We start from the raw sequence: 15,247 nt of genomic DNA, 5'->3' as shown, positions 1-15,247 counted from the left end.
ATATATATATATATATATATATATATATATATATATATATATATATATATATATATATATATATATATATATTATTCCTAAATGCGCAGAGCTCGGTGCAGTTTAATTAATTCATCATATACATAGTCCTCTGTACAATCAGTATGCGAAGATAAACAGTCTTTCATGGGGCGGGGGGATTTACATGAAAGCTAACAGCCTTAAGACATATGAGTTGTGCACGGAAGTAAGTATGTTTCAGAAGCTAACGTTTTATTTAATTAAAAAACAATTAAGATAACAAAATAATACTTTCTTTATAACTGTAATATATCCATCTAATGTTCCTTCATGACTTCTACTTAACAAATTGAATATGATACCGAACATTTCTTATCTTCGAATAAGCGAGTATATACGGTATTTACCAGTGATCCCATTCAAGAGTGCTCTTAAAACTCACTTATTTCGACTGCAATAACAAACTTAAAGACCGAATAATGTTCCCTACCTTAAATATTTTCAGCATGTTGCTTATGTTTTTTTAATTTCATGGTGTTTGTTTTTTGTAATAATATCATTATGTTTTTTTACGTAATAGGTGTTGTCTAATGTTATAAAGCGCTTAGAGCTTCTAAAGATTCGGCGCTGTACAAAGTCCTCATTATTATTATTATTATTATTATTATCTACTTGAATATCGAAATATACTATATGCATCATATATATTTCAATAACTCATGTTCGTATGGCATGTTAACAGTATCCGCATAATGACATGCATCAACATTTCTTGGTTTTAATTTTATTTGTGGTGTTCACAGTTTTATTATTCGTTACTTTAATCCGAAAAGTGTTAAAGTGAACATATTATTATTTCAAATTTCGATTTTTGTCCATTTTCAGGTTCTTATATTTTATAGCATTATTTTTTTGTTTCTTTGCGTTTACCCGGCATAATTTAATTTTTATAAATTGAATGATTTAGTAGCTGTCTGATAAGTGACTGAAATGTCTATTATACAGAATTACACTAACAACAATAGCGATAACGACAACACTCGGTCTCTTGATGCGGCTCTTTTAGAGCATTGACCGTAACAAGGGACTAGAGCGTGTACACGTATACAATTTACCTAACTTGAAAGAATTGCATCGTTATAGTTCTGCACAAAAACTTAATTATTCTGCTTGTAAAAATACAGACAACGTACATAAAAAATAAACCTTAAAATGGACGAAAGAAATGTTAGTGATGCTTAATAATGATGCTGAATCATGAAAGAAAATCGAAAAATTCATTCATAAAAGTTAATTGCATGTTTTGAAATTTTCATAACATAAAACATTACCCTTCTCGAAAATCAAGTATAGTCCTTCGTCATAATGGTTGAACCCTCAAACATGTAATGTATTAGTCAGGTGGTTTAGTCCAGGAGGAGTGATATGACACGGTTCGATGACAGATGTCAGTATGATTGCCGTGATAAATTGCTATGTCTCAGTGTGATACTAATACAACTAAGTCCAAAACGCTTCTATATAAAAAAAAAATAATAAAAAGACTTGATTGTTCCCATGACCAAGTTAAACGGATGGTAACTAAATATAACACTGACGAGATCGCTCAGAATTAACGATTCCTTGCACCTTCCAAGATATTTCTTTATTGATCAAACGTTTCAAAAGGGCTCAGGGTCAACTGTTGTGATCCCTTAAGGAAAATAAATGGCTGTATGGACAAATTGGAATCTGGTTCCTGGACAGTGATGATTGATATGACAAATAGTTATGTCAAAAAGTAAATAGGCTTGTAATATTGTTCTGACCCTACTCAAGAAATTAAACAACGTGCTTTTTTCGGCCAATCTGAGCACTGGTCTCATGTCAGAAGTGAAAATATTGGCAACGACCAGTATTTTGATGTGAAACATATAAATATATCAGATATAAACCAATATCTAGCTAAGCTAGATGTATACTTGTTATGGCAATTTCACTTGTTTTGTAACGGCTCATACTGAACATTATTTTTGGGGAGTGGTTAAGAAGGAAATTTAAAGGAACACTTTAAAAATGTAAATTACGAAATAATGCGATAAATACGAGAACGACTAACTGCATCGTACTATATTCAACCAAAGATTATATATAACATTAAGAATCAATCACATCTCTGAAAATCGCATTTGGACTATTATTATGATGGGGGGGTCGGGGGCAGAATAAGTAGAGGTGAAATAAAACTATTCCTAATAAACTTTCATCCAGCAAATAGTTAACAGATCTAGGTAAAATGTCTTGAAAAGATATGGATTTTATGTTGAACGGTTAAAGTAAGTATTTAGAAAAAAAGAGAAACAAAAGAAAGGTCAAATTAGTTTCTATATGATGAGCAATTTATACAAAGATTTTATCAAATGTTGTAGCTTTGCATAACGTGTCTTATATGGATTCCTCTGGGGAAATATACATCGACAGCTGACAAAACAAAAAGATTGAAAACTGATGGCTGTATTTCCTCACAAGAAAATACAAAGACAAATTTATTTAGCTTCTCTAATTTTAGCCTGATATGGAAGCAAAAGAAACACGAAGTGGATACCAACTGATAGAACTAATCTTAAATGTGCATTTCTTTAGGAATATAAAAGCGGCGAAGTGAATTAACATTACAAGTAGAAATACTGGATTAACGTGTCGTCTGTGTCAAATCCAAACTATACATCGATACACTATGTCTCTGTAACTTAGAGATGGTATCACTGTGCGCTCGAACGTGAACTTTAAGTTCCTGTCTCCCTAGACAAAGATACAAATTTCAAACATTTTGGAGTAAGGAAAATAATTGTTTACGAACACGATACACTTACGCCGTTACTAAGTGAAAGGGCACCAGATGATTTGATATAAAAGTTTAGATGATTAGCGGCTTGTAGCTTGTCTCTGTTTGAAAGTTTTCCAGATCTACATGCCGCTGTACATATCTTGCGGTATGCCCAGTTATCACTGTAGCGTCCGGAATCTGCAAAAAAATTAGTGTGCATCACGCGCACTAGGCTAATGCTGTAAGCTCTCTCTCTCTCTCTGTCTCTCTCTCTCTCTCTCTCTCTCTCTCTCTCTCTCTCTCTCTCTCTCTGTGCGAGTGTGTGTATTGGAAACTATTGATGCCTAGCGGGAAGAGAGAAAATTGTCCAATGTATGTTCAAGTCTGTCTTTTAAATAAGTCTCGCTGGTCAAAACTTTGCCAATTAGTAAGAACAAAGATTATATTTTAATAGTAATCACTCCCATGGGTATATAATTTCATTGTGATCAACAAAATGGGTACATCTTTTACCGACATATTGTCAAATCGAGAAATTATATTAATTCCTTAGGGTCAAGAATTGTACTTCATTTCTCGACTTCATTGACCATAGTTGTGGTTTTTGTGATTTCTGTAACATCAGTTTCATTTTCGTTGTACAATATCATCTGAGATTCAGTTATTTTATGTTTCAAGTATTTTGTATCTCATTTTTAAAGTGTATTACCTTCTTGGATCAATTGGCAATTCAAAAAATCAATCCACTTGTCTTAACATCTGTTTATTTCCATCATCAACTTCCAATATTATGTACCAAAGATAAGTGTATATTATGTTATATTATATTATATTATATTATATTATATTATATTATATTATATTATATTATATTATATTATATTATATTATTCCGATTGGTTCCGCGACAAAACTTGTTGGGCAGAAAAATCAATAGCAAGCTGTACAAAATAATTAAAGATTACATCAACCATTTCTTGTCACAGAGACGTTTTTGACAACTTCTGGATATAATTTTCGGATATATGTTCCAATAGGATGTATTTAAGTTTCTGTGTATTTGCTATTGCTAATACTTGTTTAACTAGTTCTATAATACAGCTTCCGTTCTCAGATTCTTAAATAAAGCATTGTTCTTCATTTGAAAAGGACTATAATGGGGAATTCAGTATAAGAAGTGATACAGTACATAATGTATGTATGCATGTGCACATATTTTTTATATATACCCATATCGTGTTTATTGGATTTGATGGATGAGAAACTATTCGCTAATACCTGGCCTAAGCAGGTAAGGCAGGTATATAGTACAATATGTCTTCCAATTACTAGTCGTGTAGCGAAGTGCATAGTACCAGTATACGTAGCAGAGAAACTGTCTGTTTGACTCGGTGAATCATGGGAAAATGGACTGCTACGACATTATAGTCTTAAACTAAGTAACAGAAAACAGCAATAACCAACAAGTTTAGTAAAACTCTACAAAAATTTATTTCAGCTGAATACAAAAGTGAACATTTAAAAAGAATTTACAGTATTGTGAATTAAATCCCAAATAGTTCTTAAAGTTCTATCACATGTCTAAATGTATAAAGTTGCAACTGAATTCCAATTGTCTTCCAAATAAATTCATATATATATGCACTGTGTAATTCCAGCGAAGAATGATAATTTGAATAAATAATTCCACCCAAATTAAAAACTGAATACAACAATAAGACTGATTCTCCTTCAGCTGTTAAGGCAAGAATGAGTAAATTTTTTAAAAGTAAACATGATTATATACAGCGCAAACGAAATCTAACATTCATGAAACTCATACGTCTGACTGATGTGTTTTACTTTTGTTTACTATATACTCTAAGTCGTTCTTTTCTTCTATGAGGGTTTGGGTGGGGATCTATTTTATTTTATGAGGGGTTGGGTGGGGATCTATGTTCTTTTATGAGTGGTTGGGTGGGGATCTATTTATAAGGGGTTGGGTGGGGATCTGTTATGAGGGGTTGGGTGCGGATGGGTTGGGTGGGGATCTTTTATAAGGGGTTGGATGGGGATCTGTTTTCTTCTATGAGGGGTTGGGTCGGGATCTTTTATGAGGAGTTGGGTGGGGAGGGGTTGGGTAGGGATAGATTTTCTTTTTCTTTCTCTTCTTACACTGCTTATTATTTTCTATTTTATTGCCTAACAATTGCGTCGGTGTTGTAATATGATATACTGTTGTTTAACAAGCGTGCCTGTGTTGTGATTTGATATACTGTTGTTTAACAATTGTGTCAGCGTTGTGCAATGATATACTGTTGTTTAACAATTGTGTCTGTGTTGTGATTTGATATGCTGTTGTTTAACAATTGTGTCAGCGTTGTGCAATGATATACTGTTGTTTAACAACTGTGTCAGTGTTGTGATATGATATACCGTTGTTTAACAATTGTGTCAATGTTGTGATATGTTCCACTGCTGTTTAACAAGTATCAGTGTTGTGATATGATATATTGTTGTTTAACAATTGTGTCAGTGTTGTGATATGACATAATGTCTAATAATTTTATCAGTGTTGTGATATATTTTGGTGGTCAACAAAAACTGTGTCATTGTTGTGTTATAATTTTGTCTAAATGTTACAAATGGCTCTCTTGATAGAAGGAATTTCCTCTCGATAAGTGAATGTCTAGAAACTGATCAATGCAACTTCAGGAAAGAAATATTATGGCTGCATAGCAAAAAAATATTGATTTGTGCCAGCTAAAACCACAAAGCAAACACAGTTCGACCACAATCACGATTCTCTGCATAAAAGCAAAGAAAGATCACTGATTAGTCAGAGACATGCAGTGTGTGCCAATGTATAACTTTGGAAAATCTTCTGAGATCAGTTTGATGCTGATGATTCATTTCATTTTAAATTATAGTCCATCAAATAAAGTTTTGGGTTAGCCAAGGCAATTAGCATTTTATTTTTCATTCCCATGCCCTGAATCTTAGCTACAAAAGTGTGACAAAATTGGAGAAAATAAATAAAAACACTGCGCGCGCGCGTGTGTGTGTGTGTGTGTGTGTGTGTGTGTGTGTGTGTACCTTTACATACATACATACATACATACTGGAAGTGATAGCCGAATCAATGTCCAGTATTTTCTAAATCGTTTCGGGGAGTGTGTGTCAATATTCCGACCCGATAACGGGGAAATAAAAAGCAGAAGTCATAAATTCTAATCTCTTTCCTCAACGAATGTAAGGAAAATAATTTTGAACATGAGAAAGTAAATACGCTAATAAGAATGTCTTTCCAGGAGCTCATAACGCTGACTCGAGTTCAGACATTAAAACAAACAAAAACACCAACTAAAAGAAAACAAAACATTTAGCCTGGTCGGAATATTTCTTTCAAATTTACAAATTCAAATAAATTGTTCGTGTGCTAAAAGTCAATGTTCATGACGTTATGTATATCTGTTTTGAGTGTTTTACTTTTGTTCATGATTGTAGATTGTACGGGTCATTGGTAAACATCATTTTGCGTAACTAACGGTTGCTCGTGACTGTAGATTATTCTTTACGATAGTGATCATCTGTAAACAACATGTTTAGATGGATTTTTTAGTCTAGTTCAGAACCTTGGTTTTCTACCTTAGAAATTATACGGTGTAATTGATTTTTAGGCTCTTTGCTAAAAGCTGAGTTTACACACTTGACTTTGCTGACCAATTTGATTGAAATTTCCGTTGGAAATGACATACGTCTAGAGCATTTTGTTCTGTTATAAGTCAGGTGACAGTTTATATATAAGGAAAGCAAATTAAACAATTATTCATTCCTATCTGAGTCTTTTGTGGAATCACCTTTTGTTGTTTTCAGATACAGTTGAGAAAAATTATTTATTTAAATTATTCATTGGAATTTCAAAGTGCCCATTTGACATTTTGGACTGAAACACTATTTTGGGATTCTTGTGAATTCATTCAGAGACATTCTGGATTGTACCATTGTTATACATTAAGACTGCTTGCACATCAGGTCATTTAAGGATAATGGTACATTAGCACCTTCAGGACGTGAAATCTATTCGAAACACTATACTTCTGGATTTGCAATAGAACTTGTAGGATTATTTTGGATTTAGTCACAAAACATCTGCAAGATCCTCTTAATTTTTTACTTTTTATTCTAGCGAAATAATTTTTATGTTGAATTTTAATAAATTTTGTTAGTGTTTCACTTTCTGCTACTTAGTTTAGGACCATAAAGCCCTAACAATGATATGTATAAATAGTGAGCTAATACGAATTCTAAATATTCCATTCTGTACTACACATTCACTTTTTTAGGCTTGCATTCATTTTATTTGCATATTTTGTCATCAAGTTTTAATCGGGCAATGTCTTACAACAAAAATAAATTAATAAATTGATAAATTTTTATAGCATGATGGCGACTATCTTCGGCAGGATAGTCTGGGGGTACTTAATTTACCCATGGACGATATATTAAATTTTGAGAAATAAATGATAGAGTTAAAAAGAAGTGCATGTCATTATTTTAGACCTTTTATGTTCCAGAATCGTGGTTAGCTAAATCATAGCACGATGATCGATCTCTTAGCAATGCAAAGAACTGTCCAAAGCGTTGAAACATATTAGGCAAAATAAATGTGAAAATATAATGTATGTAGAATGTTAATGTATGTAGAATGTTAATGTATGTAGAATGTTAAAGTATGTAGAATGTTAAAGTATGTAGAATGTTAATGTATGTAGAATGTTAATGTATGTAGAATGTTAATGTATGTAGAATGTTAATATATGTAGAATGTTAATGTATGTAGAATGTTAATGTATGTAGAATGTTAATGTATGTAGAATGTTAATGTATGTAGAATGTTAATGTATGTAGAATGTTAAAGTATGTAGAATGTTAATGTATGTAGAATGTTAATGTATGTAGAATGTTAATGTATGTAGAATGTTAATGTATGTAGAATGTTAATGTATGTAGAATGTTAATGTATGTAGAATGTTAATGTATGTAGAATGTTAATGTATGTAGAATGTTAATGTATGTAGAATGTTAAAGTATGTAGAATGTTAATGTATGTAGAATGTTAATGTATGTAGAATGTTAAAGTATGTAGAATGTTAAAGTATGTAGAATGTTAAAGTATGTAGAATGTTAAAGTATGTAGAATGTTAATGTATGTAGAATGTTAAAGTATGTAGAATGTTAATGTATGTAGAATGTTAATGTATGTAGAATGTTAATGTATGTAGAATGTTAATGTATGTAGAATGTTAATGTATGTAGAATGTTAATGTATGTAGAATGTTAAAGTATGTAGAATGTTAATGTATGTAGAATGTTAATGTATGTAGAATGTTAATGTATGTAGAATGTTAATGTATGTAGAATGTTAATGTATGTAGAATGTTAATGTATGTAGAATGTTAAAGTATGTAGAATGTTAATGTATGTAGAATGTTAATGTATGTAGAATGTTAATGTATGTAGAATGTTAAAGTATGTAGAATGTTAATGTATGTAGAATGTTAATGTATGTAGAATGTTAATGTATGTAGAATGTTAATGTATGTAGAATGTTAATGTATGTAGAATGTTAATGTATGTAGAATGTTAATGTATGTAGAATGTTAAAGTATGTAGAATGTTAATGTATGTAGAATGTTAATGTATGTAGAATGTTAATGTATGTAGAATGTTAAAGTATGTAGAATGTTAATGTATGTAGAATGTTAATGTATGTAGAATGTTAAAGTATGTAGAATGTTAATGTATGTAGAATGTTAATGTATGTAGAATGTTAATGTATGTAGAATGTTAATGTATGTAGAATGTTAATGTATGTAGAATGTTAATGTATGTAGAATGTTAATGTATGTAGAATGTTAATGTATGTAGAATGTTAATGTATGTAGAATGTTAATGTATGTAGAATGTTAATGTATGTAGAATGTTAATGTAAGTTTTGTAGAATGTTAATGTATGTAGAATGTTAATGTATGTAGAATGTTAATGTATGTAATTTATTGGACATTATATAGATGTTAATGTATGTAGAATGTTAAAGTATGTAGAATGTTAATGTATGTAGAATGTTAATGTATGTAGAATGTTAATGTATGTAGAATTTAATGTATGTAGAATGTTAAAGTATGTAGAATGTTAATGTATGTAGAATGTTAATGTATGTAGAATGTTAATGTATGTAATAAAGTATGTAGAATGTTAAAGTATGTAGAATGTTAATGTATGTAGAATGTTAATGTATGTAGAATGTTAAAGTATGTAGAATGTTAAAGTATGTAGAATGTTAATGTATGTAGAATGTTAATGTATGTAGAATGTTAATGTATATAGAATGTTAAAGCATGTAGAATGTTAATGTATGTAGAATGTTAATGTATGTAGAATGTTAATGTATGTAGAATGTTAAAGTATGTAGAATGTTAAAGTATGTAGAATGTTAATGTATGTAGAATGTTAATGTATGTAGAATGTTAAAGTATGTAGAATGTTAATGTATGTAGAATGTTAATGTATGTAGAATGTTAAAGTATGTAGAATGTTAAAGTATGTAGAATGTTAATGTATGTAGAATGTTAATGTATGTAGAATGTTAAAGTATGTAGAATGTTAAAGTATGTAGAATGTTAATGTATGTAGAATGTTAATGTATGTAGAATGTTAAAGTATGTAGAATGTTAAAGTATGTAGAATGTTAATGTATGTAGAATGTTAATGTATGTAGAATGTTAATGTATGTAGAATGTTAAAGCATGTAGAATGTTAAAGTATGTAGAATGTTAATGTATGTAGAATGTTAATGTATGTAGAATGTTAAAGTATGTAGAATGTTAATGTATGTAGAATGTTAATGTATGTAGAATGTTAAAGTATGTAGAATGTTAATGTATGTAGAATGTTAATGTATGTAGAATGTTAAAGTATGTAGAATGTTAATGTATGTAGAATGTTAAAGTATGTAGAATGTTAATGTATGTAGAATGTTAAAGTATGTAGAATGTTAATGTATGTAGAATGTTAATGTATGTAGAATGTTAAAGTATGTAGAATGTTAATGTATGTAGAATGTTAATGTATGTAGAATGTTAAAGTATGTAGAATGTTAATGTATGTAGAATGTTAATGTATGTAGAATGTTAAAGTATGTAGAATGTTAATGTATGTAGAATGTTAATGTATGTAGAATGTTAAAGTATGTAGAATGTTAATGTATGTAGAATGTTAAAGTATGTAGAATGTTAAAGTATGTAGAATGTTAATGTATGTAGAATGTTAATGTATGTAGAATGTTAAAGTATGTAGAATGTTAATGTATGTAGAATGTTAATGTATGTAGAATGTTAATGTATGTAGAATGTTAATGTATGTAGAATGTTAATGTATGTAGAATGTTAAAGTATGTAGAATGTTAAAGTATGTAGAATGTTAAAGTATGTAGAATGTTAAAGTATGTAGAATGTTAATGTATGTAGAATGTTAAAGTATGTAGAATGTTAATGTATGTAGAATGTTAATGTATGTAGAATGTTAAAGTATGTAGAATGTTAAAGTATGTAGAATGTTAAAGTATGTAGAATGTTAATGTATGTAGAATGTTAAAGTATGTAGAATGTTAATGTATGTAGAATGTTAATGTATGTAGAATGTTAATGTATGTAGAATGTTAAAGTATGTAGAATGTTAATGTATGTAGAATGTTAAAGTATGTAGAATGTTAATGTATGTAGAATGTTAATGTATGTAGAATGTTAAAGTATGTAGAATGTTAAAGTATGTAGAATGTTAATGTATGTAGAATGTTAATGTATGTAGAATGTTAAAGTATGTAGAATGTTAATGTATGTAGAATGTTAATGTATGTAGAATGTTAATGTATGTAGAATGTTAATGGATGTAGAATGTTAATGTATGTAGAATGTTAATGTATGTAGAATGTTAATGGATGTAGACTGTTAAAGTATGTAGAATGTTAAAGTATGTAGAATGTTAATGTATGTAGAATGTTAATGTATGTAGAATGTTAAAGTATGTAGAATGTTAATGTATGTAGAATGTTAATGTATGTAGAATGTTAATGTATGTAGAATGTTAATGTATGTAGAATGTTAATGTATGTAGAATGTTAAAGTATGTAGAATGTTAATGTATGTAGAATGTTAATGTATGTAGAATGTTAATGGATGTAGACTGTTAAAGTATGTAGAATGTTAAAGTATGTAGAATGTTAATGTATGTAGAATGTTAATGTATGTAGAATGTTAATGTATGTAGAATGTTAATGTATGTAGAATGTTAAAGTATGTAGAATGTTAATGTATGTAGAATGTTAATGTATGTAGAATGTTAAAGTATGTAGAATGTTAAAGTATGTAGAATGTTAAAGTATGTAGAATGTTAATGTATGTAGAATGTTAATGTATGTAGAATGTTAAAGTATGTAGAATGTTAATGTATGTAGAATGTTAATGTATGTAGAATGTTAATGTATGTAGAATGTTAATGTATGTAGAATGTTAATGTATGTAGAATGTTAATGTATGTAGAATGTTAATGTATGTAGAATGTTAAAGTATGTAGAATGTTAATGTATGTAGAATGTTAATGTATGTAGAATGTTAATGTATGTAGAATGTTAAAGTATGTAGAATGTTAATGTATGTAGAATGTTAATGTATGTAGAATGTTAATGTATGTAGAATGTTAATGTATGTAGAATGTTAAAGTATGTAGAATGTTAATGTATGTAGAATGTTAATGTATGTAGAATGTTAATGTATGTAGAATGTTAATGTATGTAGAATGTTAATGTATGTAGAATGTTAAAGTATGTAGAATGTTAATGTATGTAGAATGTTAATGTATGTAGAATGTTAATGTATGTAGAATGTTAATGTATGTAGAATGTTAATGTATGTAGAATGTTAAAGTATGTAGAATGTTAATGTATGTAGAATGTTAAAGTATGTAGAATGTTAATGTATGTAGAATGTTAATGTATGTAGAATGTTAATGTATGTAGAATGTTAATGTATGTAGAATGTTAAAGTATGTATGATATTAACCTGTGTAAAATATTAATGTTTAGTTTGAAATAACTTACAATGACGACTGAACAGCGTGCTTTAATTCGGACACTAATATGTTTGTTTTCAAGTTAATAACAAATAATTTCTTGCTAAGGCTATTCCAATTTTATCTTTTTCTTCAAATTCGAAACAATTTGTTTTTGTCCATCTATTATCATTTATGCAGGATATCAGTTATATTTTTCTTTCCAAAGCTTCTTAAACTAAGTAAAGGATAATTTATGTTTTCGATGAAATATCCCGGAAGAAGGTAGAAACTGACAAAAAGACAAGTTTCTGGACAATTTTCTTTTTTTGCTTCCAAAGTTTGATGAAAATTAAAATCATAAACCTTATTACAAAATTTGCTTCAATGACATCATGGTTAGTTCTGATCGTATATATCTTTTTCGTCAATTTTCCGGAAGAAATAAGACTGTTAAGAAAATCGGGAGGGGATTATTCAATTTATATCCTTTTTGACTAGTTCAAAACGTCCCTATATTTTAAAATGCATTAACTATACTATGAAAAATGTAAAAACATAAAGGAAAACAAAAAACAATTGTTCTTACATGTTAAATATTTTAGTGCTGTACGGTAAATTTTAATTTAGTTACATTTACCATCTAATGAATGTAACAGATCTGCAGCGAGACTACATGGCGATGACGTGCGGATGTTTTAGCTTATCTGGAAAGTTTACGGCTTGTGTGTTATGTCTGTGGGAACGCTTTTTAAGCCCATGTGCACAGATAAATAAACAACTGCAAAGATCCAGAGCTTTTGTTATCATGGTTACAAAAAAGTATCTGCAACGAAGTACAACATGTGTACGTGAGGTCAAAATGAATATCAATCTATGCCTTTTTCAAGGTCAAGTTGTAATAATTGGACTGCTTTGAACGCAATCGCGTTCGTGCTGTTCATTTTTATCACAGGATACAAATATATACTTGGACTGCTTTGAACGCAATCGCGTTCGTGCTGTTCATTTTTATCACAGGATACAAATGTATACTTGGACTGCTTTGAACGCAATCGCGTTCGTGCTGTTCATTTTTATCACAGGATACAAATATATACTTGGACTGCTTTGAACGCAATCGCGTTCGTGCTGTTCATTTTTATCACAGGATACAAATGTATACTTGACACAACATGTATATAATAATACAAATTTTATTGCTTACTTTTATCATATGAAACGTTTGGATCAGTTTATGGTCAACCGAAAACGGGTCAATTTTATATAATATGCAATTACTGACCTTTGTTAAAGTCAGGAGTTATATCATCATGTAACCCTTGTTTTGACCGACTCCTCGTCCTATTTAGATGTTTTACTTAGACTATTCCAGTAAGGTTCAGCGTCGTCTTGGAAATTCATTAAACGATAAAAAATAAATGGTACGAAAGTGTTTTATTTCAACGTATAGTAAAATACATAGTGTTCTTTAAAATAACGTTGTATAATTAGAGTTGTGGCCTTGACGATCCATTGTAACGTAATTTCTTCTATAATTTGCATATCAACAAGACGTTAATTCAGACCTTGCTGTAAGACTGGATAAAATATGAAATTTTGATATTCTTATCGAACGTTTAAAAAATACAAAAATATGACCACTTATAAGAAAATATTTGCAACTTTATTTGATTTGAGGTAAGCTGATAAGTGATTGATATTTATATGAAATCTTTATGGAATGGTTCTTTGGGGATATTTTCTTCAATAAATGTACATAGATTTTTCACAGCAGACATAAAATATCGACTTTCAAACTATACACAATACCACGAAGATGTTACTCAGTGTTAACGAAGCTGTACCTACATATAGGTAAGCAGACGTGGGTTATGTCCCCGACCCTTTTTACACGTAAGTAAGCGGGCCTGTGTTATCTCTCCGGGTTGTTTTTACTAAGTAACGGAACTGGGTTATCTATGCGGCACTTTTACTAAAGTGAAAATGATTAGCTTAATTAGTTATCTCCCCATCAGACGGCGCAACAAGAAAGGTAGAACAATATCATTCGGGTCACTTATTATTATTATTATTATTATTATTATTATTAATGTCATCATCATCATCATCATCATCATCATCATCATCATCATCATCAGGTAAATGGTATAAATACTATTCTGGTTTAACAAAATGCGGAAATGACATTAAATTGCAGCATAATAGTAAAAATTATTGAGAAATATCTAATTAATTCGAAACTTATGCCCAGAGAGGCACCTGGTTTGTTCAAAATTGCACCATATAAGATATTGTTTTACCAGACAGAAAGAAAGATAGAAAGATATATGATTTGCTTAATACTGGATAAACTTTTTTACATTTCTCACTACGTTTGTATAAATACGTGTTATCTCCAAGAAGATAATTTTGTGGCAAAATAACGTTTTTGGTAAGAAAAACATGCAATTTAACATAAACGATGACAGTTACGTTTTAAAACGTAAGGACCGGGTTTTCTGGTTGCCTTTCTGTAGATTCTGTCCTAGAGAGCTATTGAGTGTCACTCTAAATATAACGCAGAGCCCAAAGTCCTATTTATTTTCTCTCAGCATAAAGATGAAGAGACTAATGCGCTAGTGATAGTCATATAACGAGTGTGTGTGTGTGTGTGTGTGTGTGTGAGAGAGAGAGAGAGAGAGAGAGAGAGAGAGAGAGAGAGAGAGAGAGAGAGAGAGAAGAGAGAGAGAGAGAGAGAGAGAGAGAGAGAGATTTGGATTTTTAACGTTGCTTTAACAATGTTTCAGCCATATCGCTACGATGTCTTCTGTGTGGCAGTTTATAGTACGTCTAGCACTGGAGTGTCACGCCGCAGACATGAGGCATCATGCCTACCTAGTCACATTATCCTGACACCATGCCGTCCACTCCTAACATTAACTGTTAATGCTTAGCGCCTAGCGAGGCAGCTTTTAATACCACTTTTATAAGTCTTTGATATGACTCGACCAAGATTCGAATCCGCGACCTCCCGCATCCAAGGCGAATGCTCTAACCACTAGGCCACCGCAGCGGTGCATATAACGAAGAGCCCAAAGCGCTATATGTCAGTCACTCAGCATATAACGAAGAGACCAAAGCACTATCGATAGTCACTATGCATATAACGATGAACCTAAATAACAAATGAAAACACTAGCATTATCAAATTTCTAGTGTTAGACTGAAGGGATAAACAAACATGGACTGCATGAGCAAGAACAGTTGAATAATTAAATATGAAATACAACACAATTATTACATGACACTAATAACATTCATATCACATGGTTGTAATAATATCGTTACATAATATAGTCACATAATGTGGTC

The sequence above is a fragment of the Sinohyriopsis cumingii genome, chromosome 4 (genome assembly GCF_028554795.1).
Source record: "Sinohyriopsis cumingii isolate HCF-2022 chromosome 4, ASM2855479v2, whole genome shotgun sequence".
NCBI classification, from domain to species: Eukaryota; Metazoa; Mollusca; class Bivalvia; order Unionida; family Unionidae; genus Sinohyriopsis; species Sinohyriopsis cumingii.
This window is presented reverse-complemented; position numbering follows the sequence as displayed.